Source organism: Nuphar pumila, chromosome 11 (genome assembly GCF_984573655.1).
Source record: "Nuphar pumila chromosome 11, dmNupPumi1.hap1.1, whole genome shotgun sequence".
In the NCBI taxonomy this organism is placed as follows: Eukaryota; Viridiplantae; Streptophyta; class Magnoliopsida; order Nymphaeales; family Nymphaeaceae; genus Nuphar; species Nuphar pumila.
In genome coordinates this window covers 19,819,392-19,838,966 of record NC_143259.1, presented here as the reverse complement: position 1 = coordinate 19,838,966, position 19,575 = coordinate 19,819,392, and positions in this window count along the sequence as shown.

The window sequence follows — 19,575 nt, the reverse complement described above, 5'->3', positions numbered from 1 at the left end:
AAAACAAAAATAATAACTGAGACTGTGAATGTTTCTTTTTGTATGTTGCAACTAGATGGCATGAGAAAATAGGTGCAACGATATCATGGATACCCTGCACAACCTGGCAGAGGTCGTAGGGTAACAAGCGACTGCTATGCAACAGATGGGCAATAACTTACATCAAGTGGCCCAAGAAAAAAACAACCACTGGTTGAGGCTTGTCCTATAAGAAATTTATGGACATGGACCCACCTGCCTTCTCAAGTAAGATGGACCCAGAAGCGGTCGAGAACTAGATGCGGGAGATTGAACGCATCTTCTGAGTGCTAGATGTTCTAGAAGACCAACATGTTGATTTTGGAACATATTGTCTCAAGGAGCATGCTGAAAAATGGTGGGAGGCCACTCGAAAGGTCTGATTCCAAAATGGTCCAGTGACATGGGTGGAATTCGTGGAGGCCTTCAATGCCACGTATTTCTCGAAGCATGAGAGAACAAAAAAGATGCATAAAATTTTGGACCTGTAGCAGGGAGAGTTGTCCTTGGCAGAGTACACCACCAAGTTCCATAGCCTAGAACAGTATTGTTCGAACGTGTACATTAATTACTAACAAGCATAGGACAATGAAGTTTGCCCGAGGTTTAAAGATGGGTCTGAAGAACCGTCTATACACTCGGGGGCCCAAGACTCTTGATGAGGTCATTTAGGTAATAAAGACTTATATTCTTAAACCTTTTGTTTGAAACAGAATAGTGTTTAAGAAAGTTAGAAAAGATCTAACTTTCAACTCGGATATCATCTACTCAGGTGGCTACCCTACTGGATGATGACTGGAAGGAGGGACAAAGGTCCCAGAAGAACCGAATCGGGGTACAAAAACCAGAGTTCAAAAAGAGATTTGGAGGAAAGAAGTTTAATCCGCAGGCCAAGAAACAAAAACACAACTGGAGAACCAGACAAAGGCTCGTGAAAAGCCAGAGATGCACGAACTTCAATCATTTCCATCCTGGGCAACAATGTTCCCGTGAAACAGGAGCTTGTCTCTATTGTGGAAAGATGAGACACTATATCAGGGAGTGTCAGAAGAAGCAGGCAGACGAAGCAAGGCGTGAGATCGATGGACAACAACAACAACAACAACAACAACAACGACAACCACCACAACAACTGCAAGCTACACAGAAGAAGGTGGTGGGTTGAGTCTACGCTACCTCGACAGAGCAATTGCAGAAGGGTGACTTGGTGCAAGGTACTGTGCTTATATCTAGTCAAGCTGCTCTGGTACTTTTTTATTGTAAAGCTTCACATTCATTCATATTTATAGATTTTGTTAATCTTTGAATCAAGAACTAGTAGTGTATAATCCCATAGAATTCAATGAGATATGTGTGAATTACATGCCAGAGGTAGAAGTCATATTGAGAGAACACAATTTGTCTGCTAATTTAATCCTACTCAACATGATAGAATGTGATGTCATACTGGGTACTGGCTCTTTGAACATTATGCAAAAGTCCTATGTAGGGAGGGTAAGGTGATCTTATCCCGACCCGATGTACTGGAGGTCAAATTTTGTCTTTCGAGGCTGGTGATAAAGCAAAGGATTATATCTGCCCTGAAGGCTCAAAAATACCTGCAAAGAGGAGATATGGCTTTCCTAGTTAATGTGATAGGAGGCGAAGCCAAACACTTACCTATCAAAGATTCAGAAATCGTCTGTGACTTTTCTGATGTATTTTTGGAGGAACTCCCTAGATTACCTCCACCACAGGAAGTGGAATTTGGGATCGAATTGGTGCCTGGTATAAAGTTAATTTCTAGAGCACCCTACAGGATGGCACCAACGGAACTGGAGGAGTTAAAGAAGTAGCTGCAAGAATTGATGAAGCGTGGTTTTGTGTGGCTAAGCACATCTCCTTGGGGAGCACGAGTTCTATTTGTGAAAAAGAAAAACAAGTCTATGAGGTTATGCATAGACTATCGAATGTTGAACCAAGCAATCATGAAAAATAAGTACCCATTGTCGTGCATTGAAGATTTGTTTGACCAACTAAAAAGGGCAAAGGTCTTTTTCAAAATTGATTTAAGATCTGGTTACCATCAGCTGAGAATAAATGATGAAGACATTCCTAAGTCAACATTTTGAACCAGATATGGACATTATAAATTCGTGGTGATGCCATTCAGACTCACAAACGCCCTAGTTGTTTTCATGGATCTGATGAATCGAATATCCAGGCCATATTTGAATACCTTCGTTATCATTTTTATTGACGATATATTAGTGTATTCTGAGAGTATAGAGTAACATCGAGAACACTTGAAGAGCGTTCTGAAAACCCTTCGGGCACATCATTTGTATGCAAAATTCTCAAAATGTGAATTTTGGCTCGAGGAGGTCATGTTCCTAGGGCATGTAATCTCGGAGGATGGAGTCTCGGTGGATCCAGCCAAGGTTGAGGCCATAATGAAATGGGCACAACCAAAGAATGTCAGTGAGATTCAAAGTTTTTTTGGGCTGACGGGGTATTAGAGGTGATTCATACAAGACTTTTATCGAATCGCTATGCCTATGACGAAACTCTTAAGAAAGGGAGTGAAGTTCGAATGGAACGATAAAAGCTAAGAGAGCTTTCATATTCTTAAGAAAAAGCTCACAATGGTACCAGTACTAACCTTGCTATCAAGAAATGGCGAATTTGTGCTATATATTGATGCTTCTGGTACCGGGTTGGGTTGTGTGTTGATGCAACATGGTAAAGTCATTACCTATGCATCACGACAACTGAAGACCCATGAAAGAAACTATCCAACTCATGACCTGGAGTTGGCAGAAGTAGTCTTCACCTTAAAGGTCTGGAGACATTATCTATACGGAGAACAATTTGAAGTCTTCACAGACCCTAAAAGTTTGAAGTACTTGTTCTCACAAAAAGAGCTTAACATGCGCCAGAGAAGGTGACTTCAATTCATAAAGGACTATGAATTCACCATCTCTTACCATCCTAGAAAAGCAAATATGGTCATCGATGCCTTTAGTCGCAAGGTTGGGGGTAATTTGGCTAACCTAATAAACATAGGATGGAAAATGATTACTGAATTCGTAGAATGGAAGCCTTTCTCAGACGATCGAGTTATAATCAAGATGACAAGTTTGACAGTATGACCAAAGTTGCAAGAGAGAATAATAGTTAAGCAAAAGGAGGGCCCACAATATGGGAAGATGGAGGCACTGGCATTACAGGAGGATACTACATTTCAGCGCAAGGAAGATGGAAGCATATGTCTTAAGGATTGACTTTGGGTGCCAAATGATTCAGAATTAAGAGAAGAATTATTAGAAGTAGGGGTGGCAAAACCTGACACGACCCGCCAACCCGCCTCTTAGGCGGGTTCGGGTTGGGCTTAAGCCAACCCGTTTAATAAACGGGTCGACCCACGTAACCCATTTATTAAACAGGTCGGGTTCGGGTTGGGGGTATGCCAACCCAACTGACCCGTTTAATAAACGGGTTAGGCGGGTGGGTCAACCCGCCAACCCGTCGACCCGCCAACCCGACCCGTCAACCCGACCCACCAACCTGAGAACCCGTTTACCCGACCCAGCCCATTTATTAAATGGGTTGGCGGGTCATGTCGGGTTACCCGTTTATTAAACGGATCGGGTTCGTGTTTGCCACAGCCGACCCGTTTAATAAACGGGTCGGGTTCAGGTTGAGGTATGCTGACCCGCCAACCCGACACGATTGCCACCCCTAATTAGAAGAGGCACACAAAAGCAAGTACACCATCCACCCGGGCAGTACCAAAGTGTTTAAGGATCTGCAATGCGGGTACTGGTGGAATGGAATGAAACGCGATGTTGCTAGATTCATCGCGAAATGCTTAACATGCCAACAAATCAAGATTGAACACCAGAGATCGGGAGAAACAATGCAGTTGATGGAGATTTCTCAATGGAAATGAGAGCATATCACAATGGACTTTGTAATGGGTTTGCTGTGAACCCGTAAGAATCATGATGCCATCTGGGTAGTGGTTGACCGACTTACAAAATCAGCGCACTTCCTACCAATGAGAAAGGGACAATCGTTGGAGAGCTTGACATATTTATATATTAAAGAGATAGTGCAGCTACATGGAGTACCTGTATCAATTATCTCAGACAGGGATCCTCGATTCACTTCACGACTATGGAGTTGATTACAGACCACTTTAGGTGCAAAGTTGAAATTCAGTACAACTTTTCACCCCCCAGACCGATGGGCAGTCGAAAAGAACTATTCAAACATTGGAGGATATGTTGCGTGCTTGCATGTTGGACTGGAGAGGAGAATGTGACACTCACGTGGTATTAGTCGAATTTGCTTACAACAACAGCTACCACGCCAGCATTGATATGGCTCCTTTTGAGGCATTATACATGTGACTTTGCAGATCACCAGTGCATTGGGACGAAGTTGGTGAAAGAGTGGTAGAGTCACCGATAGTACTTCAGCATTATACTAAGCAAATCCAGAGGATACGAGATAGGCTACACACTTCTCATAGCTGACATAAAAGTTATGCAAATCAGCGATACAAGGAGCTCAATTTTGAAGTGGGGGATGCAACATTTGTCAAGGTGTCGTCGACCAAAAGTGTCTTCAGGTTCGGCAAAAAGGAAAAATTGAGTCCTAGATATGTGAAACCTTTCACAATATTGGAGCGGATCGAAGAGACGACATACCGAGTCGAGTTACCCCCTCAGATCATCCAGAATCATAATGTATTTCATGTGTCGATGTTGAGGAAATACATATAGGATCATTCACATGTGATTCAATTCGAAGACATAAATGTGCAAGAGGACCTGACAGTAGAAGAGAGACCAATCGAAATCGTGGATAATCAAGAATGAGTAATATGGAACAAGATCATCCCACTAGTAAAAGTGCGATGGAGACATCACGACCTAGAAGAATGCACGTGGGAACCCAAGGCAACAATGAAAGACAAGTACCCTAAATTGTTCGATTAGTATGTGTCACAAATTTTGAGGATGAAATTCTATTTTTAGGGGGGGAAGGGTGTAAGTAAAATCCAAAAAATTTAAGAAATTTCCACATAAATAAATATAAAAAATTTTACAAAAAAGTGTGATAATACCATGTCTTTGGAATGAATTGATGAATTGAACTGGATCACATAGATCCAGTGATTTGATTCGGATTTGGCAATTGGATTCAGATTCTAGGGGGATCCGAAACCCAACCAGTTTGTAATTGGATTTCGATGGATCCAAATATCTTATGGTCCCTCATCGAGATCTGGAAAGCAAATAACGAACTTTCATAGGTGTTTAAGAAAAGATGGGAGAAACAAAGTTGGATACATGAAGCACATTAAGGGAAGAACCCGAGCAGAAGTTTATCTACATTAAACCAGACAAAACGTACAACAAAATGGAGTGTGGCGTGGTGGAGAGGCTCGTTAGCTCTTGGGGGTTTGACGCAGGTTCAAATCCCACCATGCTTACGTGCATATTTTTGAGAAAAACGTGTTTTTGCTTTTGACAAAAATGCCTAGTACTTACACACGTATAAAGGAATTAAAAGAGACATCACTTGCAATGAAAAAGAACATGGTGCAATGGAGAGGTTCATTGCCTCTTTGGGGATGGACCCTGGTTCAAAACTTCCCATTGCACACAAGTTTTTACATCTTTGTATTTTGAGATCTTTTTACAAAAAAAATGTTAAAACCCAAACCCATACATTTTATTGACTCCAGAAACAAATGGTAACATGAGAAGTTGCCACATGCTTTCTCTAAAGATTAAGAAAATTATTTGTCTCCCATCTTACCATGAATTGAGGGATGACCACGATACAGGACTGGAGAGAACAAAAAAAACCAAAATTGAGTTAGCTAAAATATCTCTCCTTCGCCACGATTTTAGAAGTCTGTGTGCACAAGTAAGGAGGGAAAAAACAAAAAGAAGAAAATAGTTTGAAAAGGCAAATGGCATGAAAGAGGGAGGGAAACATAGTACTTTTGATTGAGTTTTCAAGATGAAAACAATTTATAAATTTAGGATGGACGGTTTCTAGTTTTCAAATTCTTTTGAAACACCCAACCAAAAAGAGGTAAAAGAGACATCTCATTAGCAAAAATCGTGGTACATAATTTCTCTCTCTCTCTCTAAACCCTCCAGAACCTCCATTAATCTCTCACATTAGGAGAGGCTCCATCCCAAAGTGAAGGGAGCACCGAGATGAACAACACCAGTTCTTATCGGAGCGTGGTTCATCAAATCGAGCTAAGGAGTATCGTATCTGTATGCATGTGTTTGGTGCCCTGTAGCACAAGTATGTTGCAACACTCTTCTGAATATGCCAATATGTATATCAGTCCATTGAAATGATGTGATTGATATATGTTATGCTGCATATGGCCGGATCATGCTAAGATACATGTAAATTGTAAGAATAAAAATATGAATCGGCATTGATATTTTCTTTCCGACCTATTTTGGAAAACGACTGATATCTTCTAGAATACAGATCAAAAATAAATAAATAAGTAGTCCATCATCATCTATGATTTTTTATCTTCAATTTGATATATCTGATTAATTTTTTGGGTTCGTATTCTGAAAGATGTCTCTCACAAAAGGGATCCGGTCTCTGTCCAGTTACAGGACTGTGTTGATGTTTTCTTTCCATCCTGTTTCGAGAAACAGACAATATCTTATAGAATACAGATAAAAAAAAATAAGTAGTCCATCATCATCTACATTTTTTGATCTTCAATTTAATATATCTGATTATTCTTTTTGGGGTTTGTATTCTTGACGATATGTCATTCACAAAAGGGGACCAATCTCTGTCCAGTTACAGGACTGCGTTGATGTTTTCTTTCTGACTTGTTTCGAGAAATAGCCAATATCTTCTAGAATAAAGATCATAAAAAAATAAATAAGTAGTCCATCATCATCTAAGTTTTTTTATCTTCAATTTGATATATCTAAATAGTTTTTTTGGGTTCGTATTCTAGAAGATATGTCCCTCACAAAAAAGGACCAATCTCTATTCAATTACAGGACTGCAATGATATTTTTCTTCTAACATGTTTTGGAAAATGGTTGATATCTTTTAGAATACAAGTCTGGAAAAATTAAATAAGGGCTTGATCTCAATTTACACTTTCTATATTTGAGAATGACATTCATTTAACTTATTTGGATCAGTATTCTAAGAGATATGTCCCTCGAAACTAGGGATTAGTTGTGTCCTGTTGGATGACGGTATTGTTTGCTTCTAACTAGACTAGTTAAGAAAAAAAAGGTCAATAATTCTTAGAAAATAAACCAAATAATTAAGAACAATGATGCTATCTGGAGCTATACATCCAAAACTTTAGTTTTGGTATTTTATTGGATTAAATGGAATATGTTGCATGGGAAATATGCTTATTGCAAACATCAAGAAGTTTATGATTCATGTAACTACGCACAAGTTATAGAATGTGTGTGTCAATTGCATTATGTTGATGATTTCATGGTCATGAATTATGTGAAATAAAAATTAAACTTATGTTGTTTTGAAGAATCCTGATAATGTCACATGAACACTTCTAAAGTGAGGTACTTGAGATGGGCCATGTGGCTGCGTGACCGGGGGGTACGATGTGTGCACCCTAATCAAGAAATGAATGTGTGAAGTGGTTCAAGTACTGGGCTTGAATACGAGCCAAAATTCAGAGAATTTTGTTGGTGTATATTGGGCACTAGGTTGATAATGTGCATACACTTGATCACCTCGAGTGTGGGTCGAGATTTTTGGAAATCCCTGGTGGTGCAACGATTGCACAAAAAATTAAAAATAGAAACTTAATATGTGCACTTATAGCCTAACTATGGGACTCTGGGTATACCTAAAAGACGGTATATGTTACTAATTTTTTCAGGGTTCTGGGTTCGCCTGAAAGATGGTGTATGTTATCAGACCCATGTTCTACCTTAGAGAGGGTAGATGATACAAGCTCTATGGGACAGTTGCATTTTGTGAGAGCTGGGTGTCTCGCCCGGTACCTAGTCCTCGGAGTTAGGGGTCAGTACTACCACTGTGTCTTAGGTGGTAGATTCAAGTCTTCTGTAGAAGTTACAGGGTGCATCCAAATTTTTAATTTTCCATTGGAGAGTATTCTCTCAGTTGTGAGCCATCCCCTTTGGATATCCATACGGCTAGTCATCGGGTATTAAATTGAAAAGCATAACAGACCCCTGTGTGATCTCGGTCTGATACGATGTCGAATGCATGTGCGTACCCACACGGTAATTAACAAAAAAAACCTAAAGTCAGTTCATTTTAAATAATTCTAAGTACACTGACTGCTTGTGGTTCCAAGATTAAAATTTATTTACGTGAGTCATTTACATGATGTGTAGTTTCTTCAAGACTCTTTATATATGTCAATTGTCATCTTATAATTGTGAAGCATGTGTTAGAAGCATAATTTCATTAATTATTCAACCATGAGCTAGTTGTAAATGTTGCACATATATTTGTACACATGACACTGATCACATTTATATGAATATAATGCTTCTTACTCAGATGTGATGTAGTCTGACCCCTTCTAAATTACTAATTTTCAGGTAGCAATTAAGTTGGAGCAATTGCAGATGTCATTGCAGAGGAAGCCATGAGATTTCCATTTTTTTATGATCCTTCATTAAACTCTGATAACTTCTAGTTATTTCATTAATGAGATTGTAATAAATTAAACATAATCTTTATTATGTTATTGAATGATATTGAGTATTTTCTGTGTTACCCTATAACCCGCCCAACTCTTGAACTGGGTATTTTCGTTGTTTCACAAACAAAAAAAATCCAAAATTTTCCGTTGAAATTGTTGGGGCGTTACATGGGCACATCAAGGGACATACAAGGGAGAGACTTTTGGATTTCAGGGGGTTACAAGTCAGTTATGAGGTCTCATAATTGTTCATTTATATCCATTAGAAACCTCCACTAGTACCCATTCTGGATACATTATGGATCCATTATGGTCATCCCTTAGATCTCCCTATAAATAAGAGAGATCTATGATAGCTTGATGAGGACTACCATGAGGGCATACATGGTTGTTGAGTGCTACATTCGTATGTGATCTCTCTCTGGGTTTAAGGGTCATGCTCACCTCTCGATATTCTGGCCTGGTCTAATTGATGGGGTTGATTGGCTGAGGAGAACGCTGACCACCCGCATTCACCAAAGCATCATTCAGATCATCCAAAGCTACATCTGGTAAGTGGCTTTTTCATGATCTATTTTATGCTAACATAAAGTACATTGCACGTACTTATAAATCATTGAGAATGCTTGTAATAATAGGGGCACCCATATTGCAAGTTTATTTGCATGCATGTATATTTATCAACTCCAACTTAGTGTATGGCATATATATCCCACCATGGTACATTAGTAATTATGTGCATTCACGTGCTTGCCCTTGTGTAGAGGTTGAAGTGGATGGGATTTATTTGGACTAACAATCCAAACCCTATAATGCCCTAATTTTTTAAACTGAAATTTTAGAGAATTTTTTTTATCCCTTTACACAATTTTCAAGAACACAACATAAACTCTTTATAAGTATGGTTCAAGCCTTGGACGGGTTACAATTTTCCAAACACACTTGTAACACTAGAATAACTTAATCAAACCATCATAGCATTAAACGATTCAAATACTAAACTAAAAAATTATCAGAGTTTACAAGACTTAATAAAGTAAACAAATAATAAGATATCAAGCCCTCTCAACAGCCTTAAAGAACTGTGACCTTCTTGGCGTCACCCCAAGCCTCCTATCATCACCCTTCAACCTACTCATTATCTGAAATATTAAAAAAAGAGGCATAAGTCCACAATCTTAGCAGGTTATACCAAAACATGCGAACATAAATATATTTCAATCACAAAAATAAACAGACACATTTTCAAATTACAACTAAATCATGCAACACAACATATCAGAATAAGCAAAATTTACAATTTCACAATCAATCACGCTTGCATTTATAATTTCAAAACAAATATGTCACAATGCATCATGCCAATGAAATAACAATTTATGCACAAATAGAAACACTACAATGATTACATGCTTGATCTTTTGTTTATCTTTTTCTGCCCTGAAGGTACACTCTTAGATTCCTAACTCTGATTCAACCAATCCAAATATGGTATTTGTTATGCCTTGTATTTTATTAGTCTTATTGAATTGAAGAATTTGCGACCTCCCATGGAGGTTCCACTAGAGCAGTCCACGACCGAGAGAATCTCCTAGTGGTTCAGTATGAAATCGATTCATACTCTACAAAGATTCTAGACATACCACCTAAAACATGAGGTAGTTCGGACCCCCTACGATTGAAAACTCGAGACCAAAGGAAATATTGTGTTCTCTAAAAACCAACAATGGTCAACCGGTCGTGTGTACCACCACTCTCTTTAAAGTGGTTCTAAGTTTGAATGGGTCATGGGTGTTATTTAATTATTAAGCTCATCAATTAATTTCAGGTGCTAATAATACACACACCCAAGCTCAATCTCTACACCGGAGATTCCATAACAAAAGGTTATTCTAACCCATTCAAATAGCTCGTAGTTCACACCCCATCACTGGGTGACCTTGAGCATGGCCTCCACGAAGCAATTATGTGATTATGTGCATAGATAAATCTTTTCTTTCCTTGGTGCACTAAAGGCACTCATAGGTTCCATGAACCCAACCTCACTCCTGAGCCACACTTATGCTCATATCACACATCTTTATCATCATATCATTTTCCCACATACATAAAGGCTGCACACATATGCAATCATGATCAAGCTTCAACAAGCAACACAACATGTGTAACCAATTATTTTTCACTGATCTTGCCTTATGATGCATAATGTTCATCAACATGCTTATCATATGAATGGTTATCAATCAAGAATAACATAGAATACATTCAGTTAACATGCATATCAGACCAAATTCCAATTTAAGCATCCATAATCATGTTGTACAAAGTAAAACACAACTAGGCACCAACATATGTCATATTGTGCAGTTCGGATCCCTGTTAACCCAATTTTAAAAAACCCACCAAAAATCATAGGAATCGAAGATCGCTCTTCATATTTAACTAGGATTGCCCCAACATCTCAGGAACACAGTTTAAGAAACATAATCACAAAATTAGTCATAATAAAATCATGAAAATTCTGGGACTAAACCCTATTAAAAATATATATAAGACAGATCTTGTCAACAGCATAAATTCATTCCGAATTGGAGAATTTTTTAAGACTTACAGAGAAATCTTTTGACAAAAAACCTTTTTACAAAATCGTCTTATATGTGTTAGCTTTCACCCAAATTTTTCATAAATTATTTTGATCAGTTTTGATTAGGTCTTTATAACTTTTAAAATTTCTGGTCGAAGCAGTCCTGCGGACAAGGCAGAAAACCTGTGCTTTGTAGCAATGGATGTTTCAGCCTCAAAACAGACTCAAATGAAATAAAAAAAGATTCTAAATTCAAGCCTCGGATGTGTAGAACACTTTAGTATTTTTTTTATTTATTGACTTCATTTTTATAAATATATTGATTTTTTTTTTTAAACTGGTCAAAACAAGAAATAAAGACAGAATAGCCAAGATTTTAAATTCATGCAAGATCCATTAAGCAAGATTAAGAATCATGTTATAATTCATTCGATCATGATTTTTAATGCTCTAAACATATTTACAACATCATACAACATATCTTTAATCATATTTATGCTAAACTTGTTAAAACATTAACATCCATTATTCAAGAATCACAATACCTTTCTAGAATATCTCAAATAAAATTTTATCTATTCAAGAATTGCAAGAAACCTTAAACAATATCAAATCATGATTTATTTATGCTAAATAATCACATTAAATATGAACTAATCTACCATGCTCAGATCAACCTTTCTTTATCATAAAACATCAAAACCTTAAAATGTTTTTGCCAAACCCTTCTTCAAAAATGATTTTGCATACAAGAATACAGATTCAAGCATATATTGATTTTCAGAACTTTTAGAACTTGTATTTTATCAATATAATCTAATATTAATATTTATTCATACTAAAACAAATAAAATCTAACAAATAACAAGAAAACAAGCCTTCTCAAATCATTTTTCATATTGAAAGCTAAAAAATAGTCCTGTTTTGAAAACCATTTTTTTTATTCCATGGTGACATAGATCCACAAAAAATGTGTTCTTTAAATTAAAAACCAATATTAAAGAGGTGTTTTCAGGTCAGATCTTCATTGGTTCAGATTTAAAAATCGTTTCTATGTATATCTCATGAGTTTGGATAGATCTATGTCTGCGCAACTAATGTACCTACCTTAATCGGGTTCTCAAATGAAATATGATCTTTGTATCCCGTCTTCAAACCTTGAAGTAGCTTCAATGGCTGCTGAAAAAGCTCCACGAAGAAGGAAGAAGAAAGAAGAATATGAAAGAAGAAATAAGGAGAAGATAGAAGAAAAAGTATAGAGAGAGGGGCTTAAAAAGTCACCATAAGGAGGTTGTCCTCTCCTATGGGTCTCTCTAAGGCCCACAAGAGATAGAACTCTATCTCAACTACCTTCTAGGTGGGCCCCACCAGGTGGGATGTCCCACCTAGAAGTCTCTACTAAAGACTTCTAACTCTAAATAATATCTTCTTATTCAAGACTTCAAACTATCTCTGGACTCTTTAGAGTCATATTGAAATAAAACTCTAAGTAACTAACATGGGGTCCACTAGGGGGGCATCCCACCCTCTCTAAAACCCTCTAAATTAGTTTAATTTAATTAATTAATTAATTAGATGTCTTTTAGAAAAGCAAAGTGGGTCCCACCTAGGTGGCACCCCACTTGGATTCATATCCAAGGCATCTGGATTCACAAATCTCGATATGTATCAAAACCCAGTTGGTTTGGATCTTAGAACCAAATCCAAATCCAAATCGAAATCTCAAATTAACGATTCATGTTCATACGTGAGATTCAAATCAATATTGGATCCAAAATTTAGGTTTGGATCTGAACATGACTCATCTAGGATCCATAAAACCCTAAGTCATCCCTGAACCCCTGTGGGCCACCCTAGTGGCACCCCACTGGGCTGGGCGTGGCCCCCCTTGTACCTCTCCTGGAACCCGGTTTGAGTCCAAAACAAAAATTGATAAACTTAGAACAAACAAATTCATAACCTTATCCAAGTTGAAAAACTCAAAATAGAGGCCAATCAATTTTAAAAATTATATTTTTTTAAACCAACCAAAATCCAAAATCATCGAATCAAATCTCTAATGAGATCTATGACTAGTAACATATCTAACTGGAGTCTTAGTTCAACTTAGACTCTTGAATTTTGCCTGAATTTAACTTAAATTTTGCTTGAATTTAAAAGTTAAACTAAATCAAAATCACAAGTGTTACATTTTATCCCCCTTAAAGAATTTTTGTCCGCAAACTTTTGTACTTACTCAAATAGGTATTGGTATTTATCTTTCATGCTGGTCTCAGGCTCCCACATACACTCCTCAATTCTATGGTGTTGTCGGCACACCTTTACTAAAGGAATGGTCTTCAACCATAGTACGTTTTCCTTACAGTCCAAGATCTCAATTGGGTGCTCCTCTATGGTCAAATATTCTCATACCTCAATATCCTCATACGGAATCATGTGTGACTGGTCAGGTACATACTTCCTTAATGATGACACATGAAACACGTTATAGATCTTTGCATACTGGGGTAGTAACTCCACTCTATATGCCATTGTGCCTACTTTTTTTCAGAACTTTGAACGGTCTTATAAATCCTGAGATTGAGCTTCCCTTTCTTGCCAAATCTGAACACACATTTGGTAGGAGAAACCTGCACAAAAACAAAATGCTCAATCTTGAATGTGAGCTCTCGACGTCATCGATGTAATACCTACGATGTTACATGGAATTTTCATGATTTTTTTGTGAGTATTCCTATAGATGATAATTGAATAATGATAATAAGTGTTATAAAATAAATAGACTAGATAGTAGAAAAAAATTATTCTCAAAATGACTGTGTTCGGCCGACCCTAGTGAAAATCGCTTTTGAAATTCATTTTGAGTGAAAATGGTATTTTGAGAAAAGAATTTAGATAATTATTATAAATTAGTGTTTAAAAAAAATTATATGCATTTGAAATAATTTGGATTACATGTAGAATCATTTTATTTAAAATTGAAATATAGTTTTGAAAAATTTGAAATCCAAAATATTAAATAAAATATTTTCAAAAGGTAAGTGGCACTATGCTCAAAATCTACTAACAATACATGATTTTGTCGCTAAAAATGGTGGATGATGATGCATTTTGTGTTAACGACAAATGAATGTGTTATTAACCCATCTAGTGACGACAAATCATAAAGAATACAGATGTTGACAATTTATGGGAAGTGACAGTTGTTAATGACAATTAAATATATCGTTAAGGGATGTTGATGTCATGAACCAAAAGATGAGAGATGTTGACAACAATTTAAAGTGTGACAACGACAATTCAAAGTGAGGTGACAACAATTCAAAGTGTGATAATGACAATTGAATGTATCATTATCACCCTAGAACTTGTTTTTGTTATAACTTTTGATTTTGATATCGGTTTGACCTGATTTTTTATGCATTAGAAAGCTAACATCTTTAACTTTAATTGATTAAAACTAAATTCGATCAATTTTCCTCCCACTCAACATGGCCTTGCTCTTTTCAATCATCTCCTGCCAACTGACGTCCTTGTGCATTGATACCACGATAAAACAGATCAACAATGGATGTTGCAACCAACTAAAAGCATCAAAACAATGGACAAGGACATAATAAGGCCAAGGTTGTAGTTGTGACGGTGATATGATTTCAATGACATGCATCTAAAATGTAGGTACTATGAAGTAGGAGTGAATGGAAAACGCCAACAGCAGCACCTGAAGGAGCACTGACAAGAGCGGTTCTAGGAGAGTGGGGATGGGTGAGTGGTGGGAGGAGGAGGCAAAGTTGGTGGTGTGCAAAGGAGGGAGAGGGAGAAGAGGAAGAGGTGGAAGGATTGGTAAAAGATATAGAGGACGGAGTAGGTTTGGTTGAAGATAAAGGAGAGTGCGTGGGAGAGGTAGCGAGTGTGATGGTCGAGTTGGGAGATGAGACTGTGGGTGATGTTGGAGCAGGCCGCCATGCAGTGGGAGAATAAGAAGCTGAAGAGGAAAGTGATTGCCAAAAAATGGATATGAGAGGTTCGAGCATAGGCCATGGGGTTGGTAAGCATGGACAATGGTTTCAAATCCATAATAAAAGAAAGACAAAAAGAAGAAAGGTGAAATTCTACTTTTTTTAAATTTTTTACCCCCCATATTGGTCATAAAGTACAACTACCATGTGGTCTATGGCAAATCAAGTGCAGTGACACACTCAAAGTGTGCAATGTGATTGCACTTGATCTATCCTCCATGAGGTCTACATTAGTTAGGGCCTTAGGGGACACTTTAAAGGGTGATGCCCTCATAGAGGTTATCGATTCAAATTTATACTTTGGACTTTCAATTCTAACTCGTAGGGGGGACTTGTGAATGTCAGCAAGTTGACAAAACCTCATAAGTTTGAAACCCATGGATGGTGTCCCTAGTCACAAGTCGAAACTGGGTGTACTTCACAGTGGGCAAGGGAACCTCAAGTGTTTCACCAACTGGAGTGTGATGCCTCAAAATCCCGAACTTGTAACTTTTTAGAAAAAAATTACACAATAGATTTGTATCTCTATATAAGCATTGAAACCACATAAATTTAAAACAAGGTTTTTGATAATTTAAAGTTTATACAAAAGAGGAATTTTCAAAGAAAACCCATATGCAAAATTACAAAACATGCTCAAGAATGAAACGTCAGAAAAAGAGTGGGAACTTGATATCATCACGTCATCGTGCCATCTTCTGTCATACCGACCTAATTATCACTTGTACCCCATAAAATGGGTCAGATTTATAAAAATCTGGTAGGTGCATAGATATTAAAATTCTAAACAAGACTAACATATATGTTATTCTTTTTGTGATGTATAGTTCAGAATAAGCAAAATAAACATGATAATCTTGTTTCGATAATTAATTGTCTTGAGGGTACGCATAAAAAAATTGTAGAAACAACTTAGACTGTCTAGGGGTTTGTTATTCTATGTATTTTAATACCCCAGACAACTAGCTGAGTCTTCTTCTAAGGGGGGCGGCCAATGACCAAGAGAGAATTTCTCATAGACCACTTGTTCAAGAGGATACATTCATACTTCTGCAGAAGTCATTGGGACCCACCACTTAGGATAATTTTTGGTAGCCCAGTCCCCTAACTTCGATGACTGGGGATACTGAGTCATTGCTACTCAAGGAGCGTAGTTGTTAACAACTTGTCCATCAGAGTTTTTGTATCATCTCATCCTCTCTCTTGACGGAACCAAAGAGATGAATGGGTATGTCAAGTTCTATTTTAACTGACGACCCATTCTACATGCTTTGGTCTTTCAAACCAAATCGAGCATCTTGTCTGTGAAGGCGATCATCACTATTTATGGGATTTTTCTTTAATCATTGTGCATTTTTACTCTATGAGGTTACCATAAACCTTCAGTCAAATTATCGTAGTACTAACATGTGCATGTTTGATAGTACCACTACGATGAGAGGGATATCAGTTTCTCAGAAAGAAACCTTAACATCATTTAAAAATTTTCCAAAGTCTCATGCTTTAGGCTGAGAATATCCGAGTCATTTTGGATACTAAAACAAAGGACCAGATGTACGTACCACCTAGGGCTACGTAGTCAATACCTTTTCGTTACACAGGTTTGAGGGAAAAACTCAGTTGCGAAAACGCAAACACCAAATACTTGTTTTGCTTTTTGAGATAATGAATAATACGAGCTTGAAAATCTCGCATATGAAATCCTTTCTTTAAAAACAAAGACTTGCCGCGGATGCGCAAATATGCATATTTAAATACATGCAGGCGTAATATAAAGTAGGCAAGAGTACACAAAAATGTATACTTAACAAAGTTATATATATGTATATAGAATACATATATATTAAAGCATGAGTTTGTGCACATTACAGCGCGACGACAAAGTAAATGACATAAAATAAGGCCTGATGTGTGAAACCACACATCGAACTAAAAAAAATGAGTAAGCAATGCATGATGTACGAAACCGTACATCGGCTAAATAAATTGCATAAGTAATGGTTTCTTACATCGACTAAATAATTTGCAGAAGTAATGCATAATGTATGAAACTATACATTAGTTAAATAAATTACTTAAGCAATAGCCTGTGCACATAACAACGTGATGGAAAGTAAATGACATAATTTTAAATGAACAAGAATACGCAAAATTGCATCTTTGAGTTAAAAGCATATATATATATATTAGAAATATTTTGTCATTTGTCCTCGTATGTAACTTTTCTCTACCTCGTAGATGATCAGACTCGCTGACGAGTATGAGCATAGGTTTTTAAAAGCTCATGCCTTGGTAAGTGTGTCATATCTGTTGTGTCAATGTAGAGCACTAAAAAAATTATGTTATGCCGCATAAAGAATGATATTAAAACCTTATCGTGACGATGATTGCATCACAGAGGTCAAACCCAAACCCAATTCAAGTCGATTGGACCAAGCCGAGCTCGATACAAGAGGTGGGTAGTAAAACTCGACTGAGCCAGGCTCAGTTTACTAAATGAGACAGCTCGGTCTGAAAGCGGAGATCGAGTTGAGCTCGATACTACGCGACCAACAGGAGGGGGTGGGCTAGGTGGTTAGGCCGAGCTTGACCTGATCCCCATCTTGCGATAGGAAGGGGTGCTCATAAGGGAGCAATAGACTTCGAACACGACATGGCTCTCACCCTCTCTGACGCCCCCGATTAGGGCTGCATTCCCAAATAACTCGACTTGTTGACAACGACTCGTGGTGCGACAGGGGATTCGACACCCCCTGTCGGTTGTCTCAAAAAAGTAGCAACAGCCTACGGTTGGTGCTGAAAAAGGAGAAGGAAGAGGGTGCTGCAGGGGCTGGCCCTACAGGGGCTCAGCTCGGTTGAGAGAGGAGCACAAGGGGGGTGTGACCGAGGGTAGCAGAAGCACCCAGCGATTGGGTGGCTCCCAGTCGACACCTCTAGCCAGCCCTGACTGAGTTGAGCTTGGTTGGACCCAACCGACCCAGGCTCGATCGAGAATGAACCGAGAGGCAGCAGTAGCTCGATTGCTGTTGCTGCCGCCCGGGGGTGAGAGAGAGGCGGAGGGTGCGCCCTCCTGCCAAAAAAAAACCTAGAGCAAGAGTGTACTTGAGGGGGGGAGGGGAGGGGAGCAGCACCAGTCCAATATGTCAATGCCACTGGAGAGAGAGAACCGGAGGGTGGGGCTCAAGGTCGGGCTTTAGGGTGTTCAGGGAAGAGCTGGGAGAAGGGGGGGAGTCGAGGGTTTCGGGTGCGCTGACATGCAAAAAAGGGAGACGCGGGGAGAGTCGAGAGAGAGGGAGCTCCAACCTGGATCCAAAACATCATTTTTTGTTTTTAAATGCACGAGTCTTACATGGAGGCCAGCCAATGTGGGGGTTTCCTTGGATTATTAAAAAAAATGAAACTGTGTAAGACGGCTAAGGATCTTATCAAACCCTAGTCATTTTGGACATTGACCAGATCATGAGGTGCCTTTGACCGTGATCACAATAGTCTAACATTTTACAGAACCCAACCATAGCGGTCAAACAACATTTCAAAGGCCAATCGTCATTTACCCAAAGCTTTGACGCTTGTCAGACTATTTGACCAGCCTGTCTTTTGGATGGTTTTGGACCTTTGGAATCATTTTGGACCCATTGCCTACCTGGTTTTGGATGGCTTTGGTCCGTTGACCCTCTTTAAGACTACTGCCCGAGGGTTTGGAGCATCTGCAAGAAGATGCATGAAAAGAAGAATTCATCCCTACACTCAGGCCTGTCTGATACTAGTAATCACAGCTCCAGCAGGATTGGAAAATTGGGGAGCAATATTAGGAGACTTATGATTTTACCTTATGAAGTGCATAAATTGATTTCATTGCAATTGTAAAACTCGGCAGAGTTTCTTTCTTGACCTTTATAATAGAAACGCATTTTTTTATAAAGGAACAATTAAAAAAAATGAGCGCTGTTTGGATTTATTTTATTTATTGCTTATTAATATAAATTTTAGCACATTTTATAAAGAAGAATCTTGGCTTTACTTTTAATTAGTTTGGATCATCACTATTTAAATTATAATAAAGAAAAGAAGATTAGTGAGTAAGAGTGATGATGGTGACAATAGACAGTGATAATGGTGGTGGTGATGGTAATGGTAGTGATGGCAGTGGTGGTGGTAATGATGATGGTGATGGTGGCAGTGGTGATGGTGAAAAAATGGTGACAGTAGTAATGGGACGATGGAAGTAGAATGGAAGAAAATAA